The sequence below is a fragment of the Callorhinus ursinus genome, unplaced genomic scaffold, assembly GCF_003265705.2.
Source record: "Callorhinus ursinus isolate GAN/ISIS: 27379988/994484 unplaced genomic scaffold, GSC_fseal_2.0 scaffold17, whole genome shotgun sequence".
In the NCBI taxonomy this organism is placed as follows: domain Eukaryota; kingdom Metazoa; phylum Chordata; class Mammalia; order Carnivora; family Otariidae; genus Callorhinus; species Callorhinus ursinus.
Window position 1 is genome coordinate 28,937,756 of NW_027397079.1, and position 24,230 is coordinate 28,961,985.

At 38.0% G+C, this 24,230-nt stretch overlaps 1 long non-coding RNA gene across 1 annotated transcript in view; it reads left to right on the top strand.

Annotated features, from left to right (window-relative positions):
• The first annotated feature begins 341 nt into the window (after positions 1–341).
• The window catches only part of LOC112834788 (uncharacterized), an 81,728-nt gene continuing 57,839 nt past the window's right edge, over positions 342–24,230 (top strand). The window contains exon 1 of the long non-coding RNA XR_003211032.2: positions 342–703. This is a non-coding gene — a long non-coding RNA (uncharacterized lncRNA). The remainder of the gene's footprint in view (positions 704–24,230) is intronic.

Genomic DNA, 24,230 nt, shown 5'->3' on the forward strand with positions numbered 1-24,230 from the left:
ATGGGGAGTAGAGAGTCAGCAGCATAGATATGGTTTTAAAGGCATAAACTGGATGAGAGCAACTGGGCAGTGAATATAGGATATATGTATATATGTGTACATATATGTATATAGTAGGTACTGTGTAGTATACGTGTGCAAAGAACCTTTTAGAAATTTAAGTTTGATATATGATGAGATTAGTATAATGTTCCAGAGAAATAAGACATTTCAGAGAGAATTACAGAAAAGTTTCTGGCCTCAATACTTTATTAAATGGCTAAACCAGGAAAAGAAGTAAGAACCTTTGGACATGGTTACCTTGGCGACTTCAACATTCCAGGAATGATAAGCTGAGTGGACTCAATTGTGACCTGGAGCCCTGTAGAAAGGATGGGATGGCAACCAAAGCAGACTTTCTCCCTAGGATTTTGAGAAGCAGCCCCCTGTAAAGGAAAGGAATCTGATATCTTCTCAGAGAACCATCACCAAATTCAAAATACACTCAGCTTTCCTTTGTGTGGTCTATTCTTTTTCTGAATCTGATGTCCAGGATGTTTCTCACAGAAAAATGTTAATAGGAGACCAAGATTGATGGGATGAGGGAAGAATGGAGGTGGAGAGTTGGCTCCATGGGCTAGAAGAGGAACAAACAGGACTATGGTAGTGAGAAAGAACTGCACAGAGGAAAAGGTACCTTTGGTAAAAGGAAGTGATCAAAAAGGTAAGAATGGAGTGCTGTTAAATGATGGATTGAAGACATTATCTTTCTGCCCTTCCCAATTCCCACTAAATTGATTGTAAATTAAGTAGAACCATAAGATTATTTTAGAGAATGGGAGAAGAGGCAACAATGGGTGGGAGATGCCAACATATTTTTGAAAGATTGAAACAGAACAAGATGGAAACCAAGTGCTGCTAATGAGAATTTAGACCTATTCAGGATTTAGTAGTTACAGGTACCATGGAGGATGAGGTTGAGTTGTGGGGCTAAAAACAGTGTGGGAGGATTACCTGAATTTTCTATGTCATATAGGCTCACTGCTTCCCCAGCCCCCCATCCCGTGCCTCACCTGAAAAGCCAGACTTAAACTCCTGAGAATTTAAAATGGAGAGGGTCTGGTTTAATGGACAACAAGTAACTAAATATATAATATATGTTTGTATATATATAGTTGCAGTTTTATATAATGTATATATAGTGTATATAGTTACTTTTGTTTGTCTTATATATATCTTTATATGTTATAGTATACAATACATACAATATACACAATAATTACTTTTGTCTTTCTTATACCGTTATGTTCTCAAAGTTTTTAAAAAAACATATTTAATTTTCTTTACTTTTATCCTTTCTATACTTTATTTTCCTTACTGAGCTTTTCATAAGAACTATTTTTATTAGGCTTCTACCTTGAGAGACAACTTCACAGAAAGGGTCTTTTGATTAGCATTTTCATGGGATACAAATAATCCATGCCCTGTGTCCACAGACTTCTCTCCAAACCTCCTTTCACATCAGTTTTTCCCATCTAGTTGCTTGCAATCCATTACCATCTGGCCAAACCATCAACCATTACCCATGAATTGGGAAAGTTTCATACCTCAAGCCATCTTCCCATCTTTGGATATATAGTGTTACTTTTGGTTTATTATTTTGGTAGGGCTGGGGGGATCCAGGGGCTTCCACTTGGCCTTTTTTAGCATAATAATTCTTACTGAATGGGTCAGGAAGCCAGTGTGGATGTTCTGTCAGTTGCTTGAGTATATCTATTCTAACCATATACCTAGAAACTATTATTCAATTGGACTATGTGGGGACTTAAGTCATAACTCTATTTGCCACATGGCTTCCATAAACTCCCATCATGATCTAAATATTGCACTAAGTATGTTCTGGGTCCACAAGGACTAGCCTTAGGTCAGAACAAGTGGCTAGGAAGACTCAACATCATAAAGCTGTCAATTATGACACATACATAGGTGACCAAATTGATGGTCAAAGATCCTCCCTTGCAGTGCCAATAAATAGTGTTGATTCAATTGGATATCAGTATGGAAAAATGGATCTTAACCCTTACCTAAAATGATGCACAAAAATAAATTCTAGATGAATCCACAGATCTCAATATGAAAGATAAAACAATAAAGCTCTTAGAAAAAAATAGAATTTTTATAATTTGAGCAGAGGAGGCCTAGGATAGATTCCTTAAAGATTTTTAAAAAATTTATTCATTTGAGAGAGAGCGAGAGCACTAGCAGGGGGTGGGCATGGTCAGAGGGAGAAGGAGAAGCAGACTCCCGTGGGGCTCGATCCTAGGACCCCAGGATCATGACCTGAGCTGAAGGCAGATGTTTAACCAACTGAGCCACCCAGGTGCACCTAGGACAGATTTCTTAATGGCACACAAGATAGTATAGAGAAAGGGCCAACCATAAAGGAAAAATTGATAATTGGATCATATTAAAATTAAGAAAGTATTCAAAAGAAAGATTAAGAAAGTGAAAGGGAAAGCCTCAAATGGGACTTGTGTCCATAAAAGGACATCTATAAATTAATAAGAAAAAGGCAAGATGACCAAAGAAAATGGGTAAAAGATGTAAACCCAAAAGAGCATGTCTGAATTGTGAGAAACATCAGTCAAATTCACTAGCCATCAGGGAAATGCAAATTAAAATCACAGTGTGATATACACATATACGCATACATATCAGAATGACTAAATTGGAAAAGACTAAAGGTCAAGTGTTGTCAAGGATGTGGGGCAATTTGAAATGTCATATACTTCTGATGGGATTGTAAATTGGTATAACCACTTGGAAATTGACAGTATCTACTAACATTAAATACGCACATACTTTATGGCCCTTAAGTAATTGGCATGTGCCCCCAAAATGCATACATGTTTTCATCAAAAGACATGAAAATATTAGTAATAATAAATAAAAATAATGAAAACTGATAAGCAGATAACATCCCAGTGAATTCTCAGAAGTTGAACCCTAACTCCGCATTAGTCCATCTCCTCATCTCATCCCGTTACATTTCATCACATTTTAAATTTCTTATTCTGACCTGCTCTCTCCCTATAGTAATTCTCTTAGAGTGGAAATTAAAAATATTTTATTGAGAATGCTAAATAGTTGCTTAAAGTTTCCTGCTGGATTCTGTAGTGAATAACTTTGATATTTGCTCTTCATTCGATCTTTCAGAAGGACAATTTCTTTCACTGCCTTGCTGTATAGCCCCATATAGCCTTCATGCTATTTTTTTTTTGTTGTTGTTGACTGTAAAATGTGCCCAATCCTTTCAAATTTCTCTGTATGCTGACATACAGTGTGCAGAGATTGCAGTTGCCCCCAGTCTGTGCATTTAATTTATGGTTAAATTCCCCATCTAACAGATAATCTAGTTATATGCGATACAAATAATCCATGCCCTGTGTCCACAGACTTCTCTAGTTATATGGGATACAAATAATCCATGCCCTGTGTCCACAGACTTCTCTAGTTATATGCGATACAAATAATCCATGCCCTGTGTCCACAGACTTCTCTCCAAACCTCCTTTCACATCAGTTTTTCCCATCTAGTTGCTTGCAATCCATTACCATCTGGTCAAACAGATATCTAACAGATATCTAACAGATAATCATGTATATGTTCTCCTTTACCATGAAGTCATCCAAAACCCACTGCTCATATTTTTGATACTTTGAACCAATGTATACACGATATGCTACAAGTCCCAGAGTATACAGTACCACCACTAAAGTTCTTCTTGTCTTTATACCCATCCCTTCCTGCTCCCTCCCTTGACATGAGCATGGGGTGTAGCTACTGGAACTTCGAAAAACTTACATTCACAACTATCATTATATAGCATGTACTCATAAGCCTTCTATTTTGTGGCTTTAGAATTCTCATTTTTTAACCTTTTTTACTCCCCCCCCCCTCTATGATGAACCCTAGCAGGTAGTTTTCCTTGGGGCACCATTTTTATAATCACTTTATGAATGCTGCTTCGTGGAGAAGGTGAACAGAGAACTATAAAGCTATTTTGAGATATGGGAGCTGGGCTGTCAGCTGTGCTCACTCATTACTTAAATGACTCATTTCAGTTCACCAATTTTACAAAGCATGCAATACAAATTTGTGCTTCAGTAAACTTTTAAGTTTCAGCATTTCAAGAGTCTACTGTTTTGAAGTTGAAATATTAATTAGGTTTTCCCTTAGTGATCTATCACTCTAATTTATGTTGGTACTTAGTGGAATCCCAAGATCATTCATGAATAAAAGAGACAGGTACTTTGAAATATAGGAGTACAAAGGAAGACTAGAGCCCCAGTAGAAAATTATAACCATCATTTCTCTCAAGACCTGGTTTACTTATGTTACATGCTGTTTCTTTGATTCACATTTGTTAAGTGCTGTTTCCTTGAAGCTGTCTCCCATCTCTACTTAGACCAAAGCATCAGTCATGTTTGCTGTTCTTCACTTTTAGGACTTGATCTTAGACTCCAGAGGAGACTGGGTTTACATGGTCTTCTATTTTGATGTACTTTGTAAGAGAGTAATATGGCCAGACCTAGGCATAGCTGTGAACTAAATAAAGTGTGTCATCAGTGCCCACAAATGTGTTCATCATGCCTGGCACTGTTTCTTTCCCTTCCTATCTTATTCAATAAGTACAGTTTATCAGGAGTTACCTCTAACTCGAGTTAGAGGTAATTCTGATGGTCATTCTGATGGTCAAGTATTAAGTTACAGGAAGAGCACAGTAATCCTCTGCTAATGGAACTGTGGTAAAATGAGTTGATTCCGGTTTGCTAGGTCACAGCTTCGTAAGTGAGATAAAATGGCTAACAGGACCAGAGCACTTCTGCTTTTTCATATATAGATAGGTTCTTTTAAGAAAATTCCAAAAATGTAAGTACATTAAGATTTCCAACTCATCATGCCTTCAGCCAGACCTCTGGCTGAAAACTTTTTCTATGAAGAGCCAGATAATACATGTTATAGTCTTTACATGTCCTATGACCTTTGCCGAAACTCCTCCGCTGTGGTAGCATGAAAGCAGCCAGAGACGGTATGTAAACAGATGGATGTGGCTGAGTTCCAGGAAAACTTTATTTACAAAAACAGATGGCAGGGATATTGGCCAACAGACTGTAGTTTGCCAACCCCTCCTTAAAGCCCAAGATTGCCTGTTCTCTTGAGTGGTTCTAGTTTTATTTCTCCCAGATTGCTCCAGTTGCCCTAAATAGAAATAGTGTAAAAGAAAATAGAGTGAGTCTTCCACAGCACAGGACTGTAATGACATGCGACATTGTGACATTTTAGGCCTTGTAGGAAGTTATTCTCCCCCTACCGAGGCTCCATCTTAACTTTTGAATCCAAGTGATGTCTAGGGCTACATTTCTAGTCCCTGTGTATGACTTCTGGAACTGAAGACAGTACATTCTCAGGGGAGGACAGATGCCCCCAAATTGTACTCACCATCTGGTCAAACCCAGTGGGAGCCAATTGTCTTTGAGGGCAAGGTGTGAACACCTGTTCTTTCTCGCAGATTGAGGATTTACTGTTTCAGGTCTCCTAAGGTGTATTTGCCCACAGCTATGCAGTTAAGCCTATTTTTATAGCTTGAGCAAATACGTCCTCAAGTTGGCCTGTGGTTGGTTGATTGATGACTCAAGAATGCTAAATTCCCATGTTGGAATCTGACCAGCAGTTACATTGTTCTGTACACTTCCTGCTGCTTCCTACACAGATAATTACCAGAGGCTAATTTACAGATGCCAGTGGGAACGGAAATAGAGTGAATGGCTGCCCACAGAGCTAGGAATTGGGTTTTATCAGGAGTCATGGAGAAGCACGTTTGTTCTCAGAAAAAGAAAAAAAAAGTCCAGAAAAGTGACTAGTTAAGAAATATGACAGTAAAATGAGTTATCCGAAGGACAGTGCAGTATTCAAGCGTTGTTGTGGAGTTAGACAACCTGAGGTGAAATCCTTACTGCTCCACTTGATAGGTGACATCTTGGCTGAGTTATTTAAATTCTCTACCTCTTAATTCCTCACATGCAATATTAGTATGGCAGTAGAATCTCTTCAGAGTTGTGAGGATTACATAAAATAAACACATATAGAACGTTTAGGTCACTATTTGAAACGTGGTAAATGATCAGTAAATGTTAGCTATTCTAATTCATGTGTCCAATCTAGTGTTTACTTTAAGTTTTCTTTTGTATTTAACAATCAGGAGTAAATCTGTTCACCTTCCTCATTTGCTGAAGGAGATTTCAAGAGTAATTGATTGCTTACCTTATAGAATAGGAAACTGAAATTCACGAATTTTTTTTTTAAAGATTTTATTTACCTATTTATGAGAGACAGAGATAGGAAGGCAGAGGGAGAGGGAGAAGCAGGCTCCCCGCGGAGCAGGGAGCCCGATTCAGGACTCAATCCCAGAATCCTGGGATCAGGACCTGAGCCGAAGGTAGATGCCTAACCGACTGAGCCACCCAGGCATCCTGCGATTTCATGAATTTACATGAATTGCCCAAGGTTAGAGACTGATGGAACCAGATTTAAAATCCACCCACTGATCCTCTTAATAATATAGAATTTCCTAAATTTGAGCTGCTCTAGAGCTGATTGTTTTTGCCTCAGCTTAGTTCTTATACTGTTCCACCAATCTTAGCATCAAAATCAAATTTATAAATGGAGTGATCTTAGGCAAATTATATCTCTCTATCTCAGCTCTTCTTTTATAAAATGAGCAGGTTGGTATGTAGCGACGATCAGCTTTTCTTTTATAAAATGAGCAGGTTGGTATGTAGCGACGATCCCTATGATTTTTTCCAATTTTGGAATTCTAGATCTAAAGGTTTTATAGAGAAACTCATCACTGAGGTAAACAGCTAGAGTCACAGTAATGGGTAGGCCAGGTTGACCAATGTCATCGTTTTCAGGAGGGCACTGATAATGAGAATTAAAGATGGACTCAGGATTGCAACTACCACCAGAACAGAGGTTTCTTTTTTGTATTTGATGCCCAGCACAGACCACCGTGGAATTTGCGTCATGCTGGTATAAGGGATGGACCAGGAATTTTAGAACTTGAGGAAAACGTCAAGTATATAATGAATTGGCTATGCAGATAGTAAAGTATATAAATAAGTGCTTTTTAAAAAGCAAACAATTACGTAGGCAGATTTATTTTTATCTTGGAAATTTTGTCACATTGGTTCTTAAATAACATTGAAAATGATATGATTTAGAATTCACTTTAAATGCACACACACACACACACACACACAGTGTACCTGGGTGGTTCAGTCAGTTAAGTGTCTTTGACTCATGATCTCCCAGTCCTCCGAGTGAGAGGCTCTTCGCTCAGTGAGGAGTCTGCTTGTCCTGCCCCTGCCCCTGCTTGTGCTCTCTCTCGCTTGCTCTCTCTCAAATAAATAAATAAAATAAACACACACCCCTTATTTTGCCAGTTATATCTCTTAGTGTCCAGGGTATTTAAACAGAACTACTTCATGTTTTAGGAGGAGTTTAGTGATGGAGCTGAACAGAGCTACCCAGTTTCCTAACCTACAACGTGATACTCAAATACTAAATTAAGATAATCTTTTTAAAAATAGTATGGGGAAAACAGCACAAATATTTAGCAAGACTCTTACAGAGCTGCTTAGAATTGTTAGAGCTGGTTATTCATGAATTTAAATGATAACTGAATAATCTAATACATAGGTTATGTTGCTACTGCTTATAAGAGTAATCAAAGCTTGGGATAAACATATTCCTTGATACACATACTTCAAAATCCACAGATTTTCAAAGATTTATTTTTGGGTAATTATCTCAAAAGATGGGTAATCCTCTGTATGCAACATACACTATTCTATAAAATAAGATGCATAAGTAACCCAAATTAGGCAGTTGATACCCAAAGTATAATTGTCTATGTTGGAGCTTGTCACACTCAGGCAATATAGTGTTAAGTGTTAATACCGTGTTAAGTGGTTCAGAAACTGGGTTCTAGAATCAGACTTCCATTTGATTTTGTTCTTTGCCCCTTACTGTGTGACCTTCAGTAAAGAACTTGACCCATCTAAGCCTCAACTTCCTCATTGTGAAATACACAGTAACTGTGCATAGACGGTATTGAAACAATTGACATAATTACATGGAACCTGCTAAGCACACTGTTTACCAAGTGCTTTGTGTCTTTCTTAATGGCTGCTTAACTTTTGGAGAAAGATCTACAGCTCCCTGTTTATAGCAGCCTTCATGCAGGGAGCTGTGGGGGCACTGCCACATCTTTCTGCCCACTCTGTTGACTGTGACAGAAGCCAGGTGAACAGTGAGTAGGGGATTGTCATAAGCATGCAGGTGTAGCGAGTCCTTAAATGCTCTGATCAAAACTTTGCAAGTTTGCACCTTGAAAAATGAGATACTTTTTATTTGCTTTTCGTTAGGTGTAGAATCCACTTCTTGACTTTGGTCAATATTTTAAATCATCTACATTTGCCCATCTCTTTTTAATTACTCTGAACCTCTGACTAATCTCAGTAGAGATATGTATTAGAAAATTAAACATGATGGAAATGATTTATCTTTTTGGAGTTTAAGCTATAGAGAATTCCTCATAGATTTTTAAGTTTCTGGAAGAGAAACTATAACTACTATGAATCATTAGAAGTTGAATGTATTTTTGTCTATTTATATAAAGAAAATAACTTTTTAAAACTTTTCTACTTTGGAAATTGGATTAAAAATATGTATTATTAACTAATTTACATACTATAATAGGGATAAGTTATTGTTTTAGTTTTTACAGAGAACTTGCGATAAACTTGTAGTCCTTTGGAGTTTATTTAAATATGTCATTTCATTGTACTCGGGTGGAATTCCATTTTGGTAGTAGATGAGAACATCTCTCATTCATCATCAGAACTGGCAAAAACATACATAAAACAAAATATAGGTGATAAAGAGAAAATTTTTTCAAGTTAATTAAAATAGATGTGAAAACTGTTTATAGTTAATATGTACAATACAAACAGGTTAATATGTGTGGGAAATTAGAACAATGTCTGACACATAATAGGTACTTAATATATCCAGGTGATATTATTTTAAAGGAAAATGCAGTTAAATAGTAGAATAAGAAAAAGAGGGTTTTCTAAATTTACTGGGTAAATTTTGACTTGGTTTTTGATAACACTTAGCAAAAGGTGCTGGTAGAATAAAAAAAATTTAGCGTCCTAATTTACTGAGTCTAAGTGCTGGCATACTTACAGGGTTTGATCTTTTTTCATTTGATTGAGGAAATGAGCATGTACCCTTTGTCTTTCAGAGAATTAACAGTCCATGGGGACCCCAAAGGATAGTATGTATATTCTGCTCATCAGTGTGATAGGTTATTTTATTTGTTAAGTGTGGGTTTCCTGGCTGACTCCGTCAGTAGAGCGTATGACTCTTGATCTCAGGGTCATGAGTTGGGCATGAAGCCTACTTAATTAAAAGGAAAAAAATACAACACATGATTTGTTAAGTTTAATCATAGTTGACACATTATTGAATCCATACACCAGGAATGTATAACATGTTTGAGAATTTTGGCAGCTAAACTTGTAGGGATTTGACTTTCTGTCTAGTACATGGTCAATCCTAATACATCTTTATGATTGCCACTCATTTATTTATTTATTTTTAAAAAAGATTTTATTTGAGAGAGAGTACTCGCAGGGGGAAGAGTGAGAGGGAGAGGGAGAAGCAGACTCCCTGCTGAGCAGGGAGACATGGGGCTCAATCTCAGGACTCTGGGATCATGACCTGAGCCAAAGGCAGATGCTTAACCGACTGAGCCACCCAGGCGCCCCCATGATTGCTATTTAATATGCAGGAGCAACAAACCTTGTAGTAGTGATTCTTAACATTTAGGTAGTGCTTTAGAGTCTACAAAATGCCATCACTTACATTGTCTCATTTCCATGAGACAGGCTGTATGATTTCCGTTTTAGCTGTGATTCAGAGAAGTTGCTGAGCCACGTCCCGCTAGTGGCAAAATCCTGAGTTGACTACTCTTTCTACCTCATTACAATGTCTTGTGAGCCACTGTGCTTAGATGTTTCGATGCCTGGCAGCCACACCTACAAATAGTAACAGCTTTAAATAGTCTCATGTCACCCAGCAACTTTAGCTGATGTATTTTTTCTCTGCTACTTTCCACTTGAAACCATAGGGCAGATACTTGAACTTCCCTTAGTATCATCTGAGGATGGAAGACTGAAAGCCTCCCTTTTTAAGAACTTGATCATTCTCCTGTAGTTACATGCATTGGCATCCAGGTAGATCATGGGAAAATTAATGAAGGACATGGCAAACTGGAACATCACTAGCGCCCAGGAAGCTGCCAATAAGGCAGACATTGCATTTTTTAATAGGATGCTCAGTTAATGGGCAACCCTTTTTTGGAGTCCTCTGCGGCCGCAATTTTTGTTTCTTTTTGAAACTTCTCAGTCACACAGTGAGGCAAGTCCAGAGAGCTGTTCTTGGCTTCTTAGCAGTGAATTAGGCCCCTACTTCATTTACTCTGAGTGATGCGAGTTGTCACCTGTTTTGAGGACTGGTTGGGTATACTGAAAAGCTTGCTCTCCCCTTATTCCACTAGCTATGGTTGCACTCTTAGTTTTGCAGAAAATCAAACAAAAGTGCAGAAAGTTTGGTAGAATTGTTGAAGATAAGTGGCAGAGTCTGGAAAAACTTAGGGATCATATATCACTTTGCTTTCAGAGGCCACAGCTCGGGAAAGCAGGGTCTCTGAGTCAAGGAGTTCTAGAAGTGTTCTTTGTTTCCTGTAGCTTCTTAGACCCTTTTCACAATAAGCAGGTCCTTCCAGAGGCTCTATTTCTTTCCTTCTTTCTTTGACACTGCTTTCTATCTTCTTCTTGCTATTTGTTTATTTTAATTTTAATTTTTTAAAGTTTTTATTTAAATTCTAGTTAGTTAACATATAGTGTAATATTGGTTTCAGGAGTAGAATTTAGTGATTCATCACTTACATACAACACCCAGTGCTCATCACAGCAAGCGCGCCCCGTCACCCATCTAGTCCAACCCCCCCACCTCCCTCCATCAACCCTTTGTTTGTTCTCTATTGTTAAAGAGTCTCGTATGGTTTGCCTCCCTTTCTTATTTTTTTCCCTTTCCCCTATGTTCATCTGTTTTCTTTCTTAAATTCCACATTGAGTGAAATCATACGGTATTTGTCTTTCTCTGAGTGACTTATTCTCACTTCTTATACTATATAAAAAATATTTTTTCACATTTTCCCATTGACTTGATACAAAAACTAGATCAGTTGTCTTGTAGAATTTACCCCATTTTGTTTTTTTCTTTGTTCTCTTTTGTGATGTCATTTAACTTGATCTATCGTCCTTTGTATTTTCTAATAGGAGTTTGTTTAGAGGATCGATTAGATTCAAGTTCAGCTTTTTGGGCAAGAATAACACAAAGGTGTTTCTGTGTGCTTCTGATTGCATTGCATCAGTCGGCACACGATGTCTTATTGTTCCTGTTAAAGTCCTTAAAACTTCAGTGTGAGTCCACAAATAGCTGGCTCCCACTTTGGACTTCCCATTCCTATCCATTTGCTATCCACTTAGAGTGAGGCATGAGCCTTGTTAACCAGAGATTTCAAGTGAAATAAACCTCCACTGCCAAATGTGCTTTGAAAAAGGACTTGAGTCACCTTAAATGAAAGAGGAACCATATAATTAGAATATCAAAATATTGTAAAGAGGATGAAGGGGGGGAAAGACAATGGGAAGTCACAGTGGGGCATGAAGATTGAATGGCAGATGGAAGCTGAGGAGTCTGCCTATGACAAGGAAGCTAGCTACTCGTGTTCTTCAGCAAATGAGCATGCCTCTAAGTCTCCCATTGAGATGCTCTGGGAGGCTCATCTGCTCCTTCACATAGTGGCTTTAATTCCACCAACCTGTATTGAAAGCCTAAATATTCAGAGAATCTATGAGGTTTCATGGGACACTTAGGAAGATGAGCAAGTCAGTTTCTATGCCTTACGATGCCCCTAATTTACTGAGATGACACACACAAAGTTGCTTTAATCCAGGCAGATGGTGTCAAGTGCTGTAATAGACGTGCCTCTGTCAGGGCTTGGGGAGCTCAGCAGGGGGGAATTACTAATTTCTGACAGGATAAGGAAGTCCTGAGAGGATATGGCATTCGAGTTGGATTTGAAGAAGATAAATGGGTTTCACTGGGTGGAAAGGAGAAGGAAGGGAATTCCAGTCTGTAGAAATAGCTTGAACAAGATCCAGAGGTATTTTATTTTATTATTTATTTTTTTTAAAGATTTTATTTATTTGAGAGAGAGAGAGAGAGAGATTAAGAGAACGAGTGGGAGGTGGGGCAGTGGGAGAAGCAGGCTCCCCACTAAGCAGGGAGTCCGATGCGGGACTCGATCCCAGGACTCTTGAGATCATGACCTGAGCTGAAGGCAGAAGCTTAACCTACTGAGCCACCCAGGCACCCAAGATCCAGAAGTATTTTAAAGTGTTTGATGTTTTCAAGGAATGGCAGGAGTTTCACTCTCAGGAAGCACATAATGCATGTCAGTATGGGCATATCTCATTTTATTTTGCTTCGCAGATACTATGTTTTTTATAAATTGAAGGTTTGTGACAACCCTGTGTTGAGCAAGTCTCTTGGTGCCATTCTCCCAACATCATTTGCTCACTTTGTATCTCTGGGTCACGTTTGGGTAATTCTTACAATATTAAAAACTTTTTCATTATTACTGTATTTGTTATTGTGATCTGTGTTCAGTGATTTTTGATGTTACTGTTGTAATTGTTTTGGGCATCTTGAAACATGCCCATATAAGATGGTGAACTAAATTGATAAATATTGTGTATGTTCTGATTGCTCCACTGACCAGCTTGTTCCCCCATCTCTCTCCCCCCTCTTTGGGCCTTCCTATATTCTGAGACACAACAATATTGAAATTAGGCCAATTAATAACCCTGACAAGGGTCTCTAAATGTTCAAGTGAAAGGAAGAGTTTCAGGTCTCTCACTTTATTTTAAAAAATTTTTTTAAAAGATTTATTTTCTTTTTCTTTCTATTTATTTTTTAAAAAAGATTTTTTTTTATTTATTTGAGAAAGAGAGAGCACAAGATGGGGGAAGAGCAGAGGGAGAGGGACATGGAGACTCTGCACTGAGCATGGAAGCTGGAGTGGAGCTTGATTTCAGGACCTCGAAATCATGACCTGAGCTGAAATCAAGATTTGGATGCTCAACCGACTGAGCCACCCAGGCACCCCTTACTAATTTATTTTAGAGAAAGAGGGAGTGTGCATGCACACACACAAGCAGGGGGAGGGGCAGAGGTAAAAGATCCCAAGCAGACACTCCAAGCTGAGTGCAGAGCCCAAGGCGGGGCCCAATGCCACGACCCTAAGACCACACCCTCCAAACCAAGAGTTGGACACCCAACAAATTGAGCCACCAAGGCACCCCTATTTTAAAAATTTAAATTTTTAAATTTTATTTATTAGTAATCTCTATACCCAACATGGGGCTCAAACTCACAACCTGAGATCAAGAATTGCATGCTCTGCTGACTGAGACAGCTAGGTGCTCCATGTCTCTCACTTTAAATCAAAAGCTAGAAATTATTAAGCTTAGTGAGGAAGGCAAGTGAAAAGCCTAAATAGGCTGGAAGCTAGGTGTCTTGTGCCAGTTCACCAAGCTGTGATTGCAAAGGGAAAGTTCTTACAGGAAGTTAAAAGTGCTAGTCCAGTGAATACGTGACTGATAAGAAAGCAAAAATGCCTTATTGCTGATATGGAGAAAGTTTGAATAGTATGGATAGAAGATCAAACCAGCCACAACATTTTCTTAAGCCAAACCCTAATTCAGAGCAAGGCCCTAATGTGCTTCAATTCTGTGATGCTGAGAGAGGTGAGGAGGCTGCAGAAAAAAGTCTGAAGCTGGCAGAGTTTGGTTCATGAGGTTTAAGGAAAGCAGCCATCCCCATAACATAAAAGTGCAGGGTGAAGCAGCAAATGCTAATGTAGAAGCTGTAGCAAGTTCTCCAGAAGATCTAGCTGAGATCATTAATGATCTTTAGCTACACTAAACAACAGATAATCAGTGTAGATGAAACAGCCTTATCTTGGAAGAAGATGACATTTAGGACTTGTATAGCTAGAGAGGAGAAGTCAATGCCTGGCTTCAAAACATCAAAGGACAGGCTGATTTTCTTGTCAGGGGCTAATGTAGCTGGTGATTTTAAGAAATAAGCCCATGCTTATTTACCATTCCAAAAATCCTAGAACCCTTAAGAATTATGCTAAATCTACTCTGCCTGTGCTCTATCAGTGAAACAATAAAGCTTGGATGACAGCACATCTGTTTACAACATGGTTTACTGGATATTTTAGGCTTACTTTGAGACCTACCACTTGAAAGAAAAGATCTCTTTCAAAATATTCCTCCTCACTGACAATGCACCTGGTCACCCAAGAGCTCTGATGGAGATGCACAGTGAGATTAATGCTTTCTTCATGCCTGCTTACACAACATCCATTCTGCAGCCCACAGATCACAAATCATTCTGACTTTCAAGTCTTATTATTTAAGAAATACATTTCATTAGGTAAAACTGCCATTACTCTGATGGATCTGAGCAAAGTAAACTGAAAACTTTCTGGAAAGGATTCACCATTCCAGATGCCATTAAGAATGTTTGTAAATCATGGGAAAAGGTCAAAATACCAACGTTAACAGGAATTTGGAAGAAGTTGGTTCCAACCCTCATGGATGACTTTGAGGGGTTCCAGACTGCAGTGGAGGAAGTAGCTGCAGATGTGATGGAAACAGCAAGAGGACTGGAATGAGAAGTGGAGCCTGGTGTCATGATTGAATTGCTGCAATCTCATGATAAAACTTCAACAGATGAGGGGTTGCTTCTTACGGATGAGCAAAGGAAGTGGTTTCTTGAGTTGGAACCTACTCCTGGTGAAGATGAGGTGAAGATTATTGAAATGACAATGAAGGATTTAGAATATGACAAACTTAGTTGACAAAGCAGTGGCAAGATTTGAGAGACCTGCCTCTAATTCTGGAAGTTCTACTTTGAGTAAAATGCTATCAAACAGCATCACATACTACAGAGAAATCATTCATGAAAGGAAGAGTCAATGGATGGGGCAAACTTCACTGTTCCCTTTAGTAATTGCCACAAACACCCCAACCTTTGGCAACTGTCATCCTGATCAGTTAGCAGCCATCAAAATCAAGGCAAGACTTTTGACTAGCAAAAAGATTACAACTATCTGAAAGCTCAGATGATGATTAGCATTTTTTTTAGCAATCAAGTATATTTTAATTAAAGTATGCACATTTTATACATAATGCTATTGCACACTCAGTAGACTACAGTATAGTGTAAACATAACTTTTATATCCACTGGAAGACCAAAAAAATTCATGTGACTTGATTTATTGTGATATTTGCTTTATTACCGTGGCCTGGAACTGAACCTGCAATACCTCAAGGTATGTCAGCACATGAAAATGAAGCTTAATAACTAAGAAGAAAAACAGCTTAAAAAGAAGGTAGAGGACCAGATTGGGAATAATTTTAAAAGCCATATTAAGGATTTTAAATTTTTTTCCTGTGGCTAATTGGAATGTATTTATTTATTATATATTTATTTATTTTAGAGGGGGGGTGGAGGGGCAGAGGGAGAGGGAGAGAGAGAATCTCAAGCAGACTCCTTGTTGAGTGTGGAACCCGATGCGGGGCTCCATCTCACCACCCTGATGGTCTAGTATGCTTTTTAATGGTCATATTTGTGGCTTGAGCTAAAATCAAGAGTCTGCTGCTTAACTGACTGAGCTACCCAGGTGCCCCTGGAACATTTTTAAAGAAGAAACATTACAAGATTTATATTTTATGAAAGGTAACTTTGTGGGTAGCCTAGAGAATAATAGTAGGTAGAGAATGACCCATTAGAAGACCACCTTAAATGTTTAGAACCTTGAGAAGGGAAGGGAAGGTATGAACTCAAGAGACACTTAATGGTAAAATGGAAAGGCTTTGGGAAATAATTGAATATGAATTTAAAGAAGGGAGCAGTTGAAGATGATTCCTATTTTTAGCCACAAGATAGATGGTTATGCCATTTGAGAGAAACAGAATTTAGGTGGATGAACGATTTTGGTGAAGGAAGAAAATGAGATGAATTTGACACCATTGAGTCTGACCCATCTGTGGCATATTAATTTATTTAATGACAATGACATACTCTATTCTAGGTGCTTGGAATACAAAGCAAAACAAAGAAAACAAAAAAAAAAAAAGGAAAGAAAACACAGATAAGGCCCTAGCTCTCATGGAACATGCTTTCTAGTAGGGGAATATTGACAAAAGCCAGGTACAAAAAAATTCAGATCCTAATAAGCACCAAATAGCCAATAAAAGAAGATAATGGAAAGAGAGTAACCAGACAGGGGAGCTGTTCAGTGGTCAGGAAAGGTCTCTCTGATGAGAGGACTTTGAAACAGACACCTGAGTTGGAAGAAGTCTGTCATATAAGGACTTAGAGTCGGAATTCCAGGCAGAGGGAATAGCAGGTGGAAAGTCTTCAAGGCAAAGAACCAGCAAGGCATGCGCAAGGATGAGCAAGTCTGTACTGCTGTGGGACAGAGAGGTAGATGATGAGTCACACGGGGCAGCAGGGATGCCAGTCATGTGGATCTTGACACAGTGAGTTTGTTTTCATCCTGAGCACACAGGAAGAGTGGTCAACAAAGAAAAGATATTCTGTGATCTACATTTTAAAAAGATCACTCTGATTGCTGAGAATGGACTCACCAGAAGTGGTGAGACCAGTAAGGAAGCTCTTGTAAGTGATGGATGGTGGCGTGGGCTAAGGAGGTGGTGATGGGGTTGTACAAACTGGTCAACATCTAGATGCGATTTGAAGGCAGAGCCACTGGGACTTGCTAATGGTGCTGGGGTGAGTGAGATGTCTGAGGCCAAAGCAAGTGAGGAAAGGTGGTATCATTTGTTGAGAAGATGGGACTAATGGCAGATGGGGAGAAGTTTGGTGGTAGGAGTGCCCGGTATGTGGCAGGGACTTGACCATTTGGGGCTGGAATGCAGGAGAGTAGTCGAGTCTAGAGAGATGGTTTCAGAGTAATCTCCCATGTGATCAGAATCAGTGAGGATTGTTTTCTAAAAAAGAATTGGAAGATTGGTCATTGGGGATGAAAACTACCCATCAACACATAAATAAAAGCAATGGCAGAAAACAAGAAAAAATACAGATTGTTTCCCACTCTGCAGTAGCTTCTGTTCCCACAACAGGAATCAGGCTAGAGAAATCACAGTGCTCCCTGGCCAGTGGCTTTCTGAAAGACTGAATCAGGAAACCACAGCAAGTAGGAAGATGGAGCCAGTGTTGACAGAGATTCCAGTTTGAGTGAAGTAGAGATGAAAAGGAGTTTCTGGCCAGTTATGGGATTAAATGCATGCAGTGGTGTCCAAGAAAATGCTTGCAGTTAAACCTGGAAGCATGTACCCCCAAGGGCCTTTTGTTGTGGGAAAAGAATAAAGAACTGTTATAAATTCAGTAATCAGGCTTTGCAGATCAGGTGCCTAAATGGACTCTACTCATGTAATATGTGATATTGTTCGTATTTTAGGTTAACTAAACTTTTTTATAACTTTGAAGAAAAATACTTCTATCTTTCATGTGTTTTCTGGTGTGCTGAGAAAGGTGTGTGTGTGTGTGTGTATGTGTGTATGTGCCACCTATAAAATTAATTATCTGAGGGAATTCATGAAAAATTGCAGGGATTATAATGTTATACCATAAATGATGTCTGAAGCCTAAGGCTGGATGATGGTGTAAAGAGAAAAGGGCATTTCTGAAAATAGAATTCTCAGTGATGTCCACAGTTATGTGTTGATAGAGAAGAACTAGAGACAGGATCAGAGTAAGAGCAAATATTCTAGGACTCATACCAGTAAAACCTGACATTGTCATTATAGTCCTGATGTTAACTAGAATTACTGTGGTGATCATTTTGCCATATGTAAAAATAATGAATCATTCTGTTGCATACCTGACACTAATATAATGTCATATGTCAATTATAGCTCAATAAAAAATAAAAATTACATCTCAAATTCAAAATCAACATGAAAAAATTAAATTCCTAATTTCTTCAATACCCCAATCCTAGTCCTCGTCTTACTAATTAACTCAATAGATGACGTGGTGCAGTTGCTCACGGTGGTCAAATTTATATCCTTTCCCTCTAGTAGCTCCCATGTCCTATCCACCACCAATCCAGGTGCTTTTCCCTCCAAATGTTTTCTCCTCAGCCTACTCTAGTCTTCTCCATTCCTGCTGTCACCTCTCCAGTCCAGGCCACCTCCTGCAGCTACTGCATTGCTCACCTGCAATGTTCTCAAAAACCAGGGGACATTTGGCAATGTTTGAAGCCAGTTGTGATTGTCACAACTGGGGATGGGTGCTACTGGCATTTGGTAGGTGGAGACCTGGGATGCTGGTAATCATTTTGCAATGCACAGCACAGCCCCACGAAACAAAGAATTATCTGGTTCAAATTGTCAGAAGTGTTGCTGTTAAGAAAGCGTGGTAAAGGAACATTCACTCTTACCACCTGCCTTCTCCCCTGGTAAAATTTCTCCAAAGCAGTCTGTGTAATATAAAAAATAAACATACGCAGTTATTATGTATGAGACCCTTCTATCCATCACTGAAACCCCAAATGGACAACCATTTTATACCCAAATGACAAATCCTATTAACTAAACCCAATATTCCAGTAATTAATGGTTGTTCCAATAGTTAACATTAGGAAAACATTGGTTATCTTAACATTAGTAAGAAATTTTCTCTGCATTAATTTCTCTATAGTATGGCTGTGTACCTGCTCTTGTTAACTTCTTTTATAACTATGATGTTTTTTACATTTAAGAATATGCTCACTACCAGAATCTGCATATATGATATTAGTGTTTAGTATTCAATTTTTTTCAAGATTTTATTTATTCATTTGAAAGAGAGGGCACGAGTGGGGGTGGGGTGGTGGAGGGAGAAGGAGAAGCAGACTCCCCTCTGAGCAAGGAGCCCCACGTGGAGCTCGATTCCAGGATCCCAGGATCTTGACCTGAGCCGAAGACAGATGCATAACTGACTGAGCCACCCAGGTGCCCCTTTAGTAATCAATCTTAATGTAAAAATTCCAACAAAACAATAAATGCCAAAGAAATAAAAACACTGGAAACAATATCACATTCACTAAAAAGATTGACAGCATGGAGGGAAAATAAATGAAATTATCACTGTTACAAACTACTGCTGAAGCTAGCTAAATGCAAATACTCCAAAAAGGAGCATTGAAAATAACATGGCTAGTTGTGTAATTGCAAAGTGAACTGCATCATGGCTCTCCTCTCCTGATGAGACAGTGTGTGCTTGAGCTCCCAGTAGATGCAGGAAAAATGCCTTTTCATCTGAGGTAGGATTTCAAATGGAACTCCATATATGGTTTCCCCTAACTGAAATGTATATAGTAAGGTATGATCATATGAAATTTATCTTGTTTTTATATTAAACACCATCATAACAGTGAACAGTGAATCATGTCTGCTTAACATCCTTCAGTGGTTTTCTTTGTCCTTTTATTAAGCTGAAATTCTTGAATACAGTTTCAAAAGCTATGGAAGGTCTGATCTCAACACATGCCATCTTTCCTATTCTCTAGAATTTGGCCCTTTTGAACTTCTTTCAGAGCCTTGCACATCTGATGCTCACTAATCCTTTAATCTCTGCTACTTTGCATATGCTATTTGCTCTGTCTGGAACATTCTTCTCCACCCCAACCCTCAACTTTCCTGGCAGGCTTCTCTAATCCCCTTACCCCACTTACTTTCAGATTTAGGATATGAATTGTTCTGTTGAAAGTGCTGAAAATTCTAAATGTTTCAGTGAGTATCATTTAGGTTTCCAAGAGAGTACAACCTCTCTCTCCTCCAAATTAAAAAAAAAAAAAAAAAAGAAAGAAAAGAAAACAGAACTGTTAGAAGCAAAGTAATAAGTATTCTACCAGTATTTGTAAGTGTTGTGCTCTAGGAATACGGATTTTTGGCCAGGATGCAGTACTCCTCCTCTGTTATCCATTGACCTTCATTTACAGTTTGGGTTTTCCATAGCACAATTGTGCTATGATGTTGTACACCTGAATGGAGCCCCCACAAACTATCATTAATAGTAAAATAAAAGGAATCAATAAGAAATGAAAATGGAAGAGTGCATCACTAGGAAGATAGAATCCAGAATAGAGTTCAAACTCCTTGAACATTCCATATGATATTCTTGATCATTCTCTAGTATGATACTAGATTTCATAGTTTGAGTCTAGTTATGGTATTATCATCTCCAAGATATATCATTTTAAAAACTAACATTTCTAAGGTGGAATATAATTTTCATCCTGAGGATAATGTTTTGACCTTTTCTTTAGAAGAGAAAATTTAAAAATCATCTTAATGCTAATGATGGGGAGACTGTGTGCCGATTCACCCCGTGATATCAGGAAGTCCATTTTGGCTCAGTTTGAAGTCTGGTTTCCAACAGGGCCGTGCCCTTGCTCTGTAAGTCCTCTGAAGTTTTAGCTGATACTATTAGGGAGTAAAATATGATAATCTGTCAAACTGTCAATGAATGCTTTCCTTAAATATAATAAGAGCTTAATGACCAAATGGCAACACCGTTTGAATTTTATTTGAACAGCAGGTCCATATTTATGCATGGGACATTATACTGTGTATATAAATTATGATGTCTAAATATGCACAGAAGCATTCTAGAAGTTAGCAATTTAGAAAGTAAATCCTTTCTGAGTTAGAGAGGAGCATCTCAAGATTCTTAAGATTCTGAAGGATGTAGGTATTTGAAAGTGAAAAAGAAGTAGTATTAGAGATGTGTGCATTACTTTATGTGGAAGGTAATTTTAACTGGAAAATGACTGTAGTACCCTAGTCATTAAGGATGCTCAACAATAATCCTTCCTACCCTCCAAGCACACTCCAGGCACTTAATTTAGACACAGATACATCATCTGACTCAGGCAGTGGAAAGAGAGTAGCAGTGATGAGAATCTTTTCTAGGCAGAAGCCTGTTAGAACCAGGGTGGGATTTTTCAACTGCCTTTAACCATGTTCCACTGCCTGGTGATATTCCAGATGATGGAGGCTCCATCAGTCTGCATCCCTTAGTGAGGATGGTGAGAGTGTGTAGAAATATACCTCTATCATTTTGAGTCACATGATTTTGGGGTTATTTGTGACAATAACATAATGTAGGCTCTCCTGACCCATACAGTAAGCTATTGTTACCTTACTTAGGTTGAGAAAAATTCAGAATACCAGAGTACATTTAATTTTCTGGAGCAGGAATCAAATATCACAGAACTATCATTTTATATATCACAGCTAGCTGTAACTAAGTTGAATAAAAAGAGTTGAATTTTCTTTTGTAATTTATTCTACTAGATAAATATATTAATTAATAATTGCTTAACATAAGTATGCATTATTTGCCTACAAACTGTAGATATAATCTCTCTCCATGTGTTTGACTCATAAGTCTTGAAATTCCCAGGCTATTTGGTTATATATATTCAAACTCCTGAAATAGGTTAGCCCATTGGAGGCAGACTACAGAATGACTATGGTGGAAATTATAAAAAAAAATTAGTTACAAATTACTGAATTCTCTCTAATCTTAAAATATGTTGCTTAGGGATTTTTTACATTCTGATTTATATTATCATTTGAAAAAAATATACTTGGTTACTTAGCTAGATGGTCAGTGTTTTTGAGTGCAGAGACTTGTCTTAGATATTTAAGAGTTTGTAACCCATGGAGTATACTCTGAAATGTTTTGAATATTTGAATGCTTAGAACTAAATGAACTGGCAAATAATAACAGTCATGCCATGTGAATGGTGACCCACAAAACTGTTTTAAAATGACATTGTTGATAAACTAATGATTTCTCTTTCTGGAATAGAGGTATAGCATGAATCACATTTAGGGAGATAGCTAGTTGTTGGGAGCTCAGTTGGAGTAAGCTCTCATTTTGATCACAGAGAACACATTTCTGCTTAATACTATGATTAGAAATGGTAGATTTGTTAATTAAGGGACCATGTATTCCACTGAGGTGTGGGTATGCCACACAAAGTAGATTAATTGCAGAGTGTCGTCTGGGAATTTGAATCTTGGCTGGTATATCTGTTAACATACTATTTTTGGCAGCAAACTAGATGTTTATAGTACCCTTTACTGATATAAATTTGTTAGGTAAAAGCCAAAAAAAAAATTGCATGTCTGTGCTGTCAGGACATTACAGGAATTAATCTGAGGCAGAAAATTAGGAGAAAGACAGATTCAAAGGGCTAAGCCAGCACTGCTTAGATATTTGCTTTAGATTATCTGTTTATTTTTGATGGTCTAGTTTGCTCTTTTAAAGGTCGTATTTGTGAAAAACAAAAGATAAAGTTTAGGACTAATGTGTGAGGTCTGATTGGAGATCCTCTCCCCTTATGTGCCTCAACACACACACAATAGAGCTGAGTTTCCAGAGTTCACAGCTTTAGTTGACAAAGCAGGAAAACAAAACACCCCATAGAGGGAGAGAATGGGTATATACGCCTGTCTTAGCTTTGGCTCTAAGCAAGTGAGAAAAATCTCATGGGAGCTCAGGGCTAGAATTCACACTATCTGTATGGTCTCCAAAACTCTCAACTGGAAATCTAGTTTAAAGTTGGTCCTGTGTTATTAGTATTTTATGAACTGGCTGAAAGTAAATACAAATCCTACTTGAAGCAATATAACATCCGCTGAGACCTCAAAGAATTTCTACAGAGGGGATTCCATGAAACATATGCTCATGCTAAAAAAACTACCAAATAAAATAGGAAATAAGACCCCTTGTCAGTAGAAAGAGAAAACCACTGAAACAGGCCTGCAATGACTGGATCTTACAATTTGTTTATAGAAATAGATTATATGGACATATAGTATGAGGAACAATACCATCAAATTTAACCAAGTAGATTGGAAAAAAGTAAAACTTGAGAAATACAGAAAATGTAATAATTGGAGACTCATTGGCTAGACAATATAGTAGAATAGACATAGTTAAAGAATTAAACTGGAAAGAGAATGCTGAAGAAATTATATGAATTCAGTTCTAAGAGGCAGGTGTAAAATGACATATTAAGAGAAATGAAGTATAAAATGCGAAGGTCCAACATGGAATATAATGAGTTATGGAAGGAGAGAATAGAGAGGATAAGGGACTGGTAATATAAAAAGGTATACTGGTCTAGTATTATCAGAATTGAAGAAGGACTTAAATCCATATAGTCAGGGGGCCCTAAAAATTTAAGCCAGATAAATATGAGGAAATTCACATCTAGATACATCATAATAAATCTAAAGTATCACACCAAAGACAAGGATAAGATAAAAAGAAAAGCAGCTAGAAAGAAATAGAAGTTATTTACAAAGGAACAACAAGTAGATTGAGACAGTAGAATTACAAATTGAAAGTATTGAGAGAACAAACTGTCAAACTAGAATTCTATACCTATCAAAAATATCTTTCAAAAAAATGGGAGAAATAAAGACTAATAACAGATTTTTAGTAGAAGAACTTCTGAAGAATACATTTCAGAAAGAAGAAAGATGAATCTGGAAGAAAGCTCAGAATAGGCTTTGGCTATAAGGAATGGGATGTGTATCACACGAGTTTTATTTATCTCTTCCTATTCCCTTGGCTCCATCCACTTCCCAGACCCTCAATCACTTGCTTTGCTTCAACAACTACTGTTGTTGCCAGATTTGTCTCTGGATTGTGCAGTTCTGCTGCTTGGGGACAGCTAATAATTTAGCCTCCCTGTCTGCTGTTAGGCCACCGGGCTAACCACCTATATACCTTGTATCTCTGGCTATTTTTGCACTTTCAGACTTGGATGCAATTCCACATAGCAGGGTGTAGGATCTCCATCCCAAGGGGCCACTTGGGGGCCACATGAGAATCTTGGAATTGTAGGAAGAGTTAATTTCCTATGTGGCAAAATTTAACTACTTTA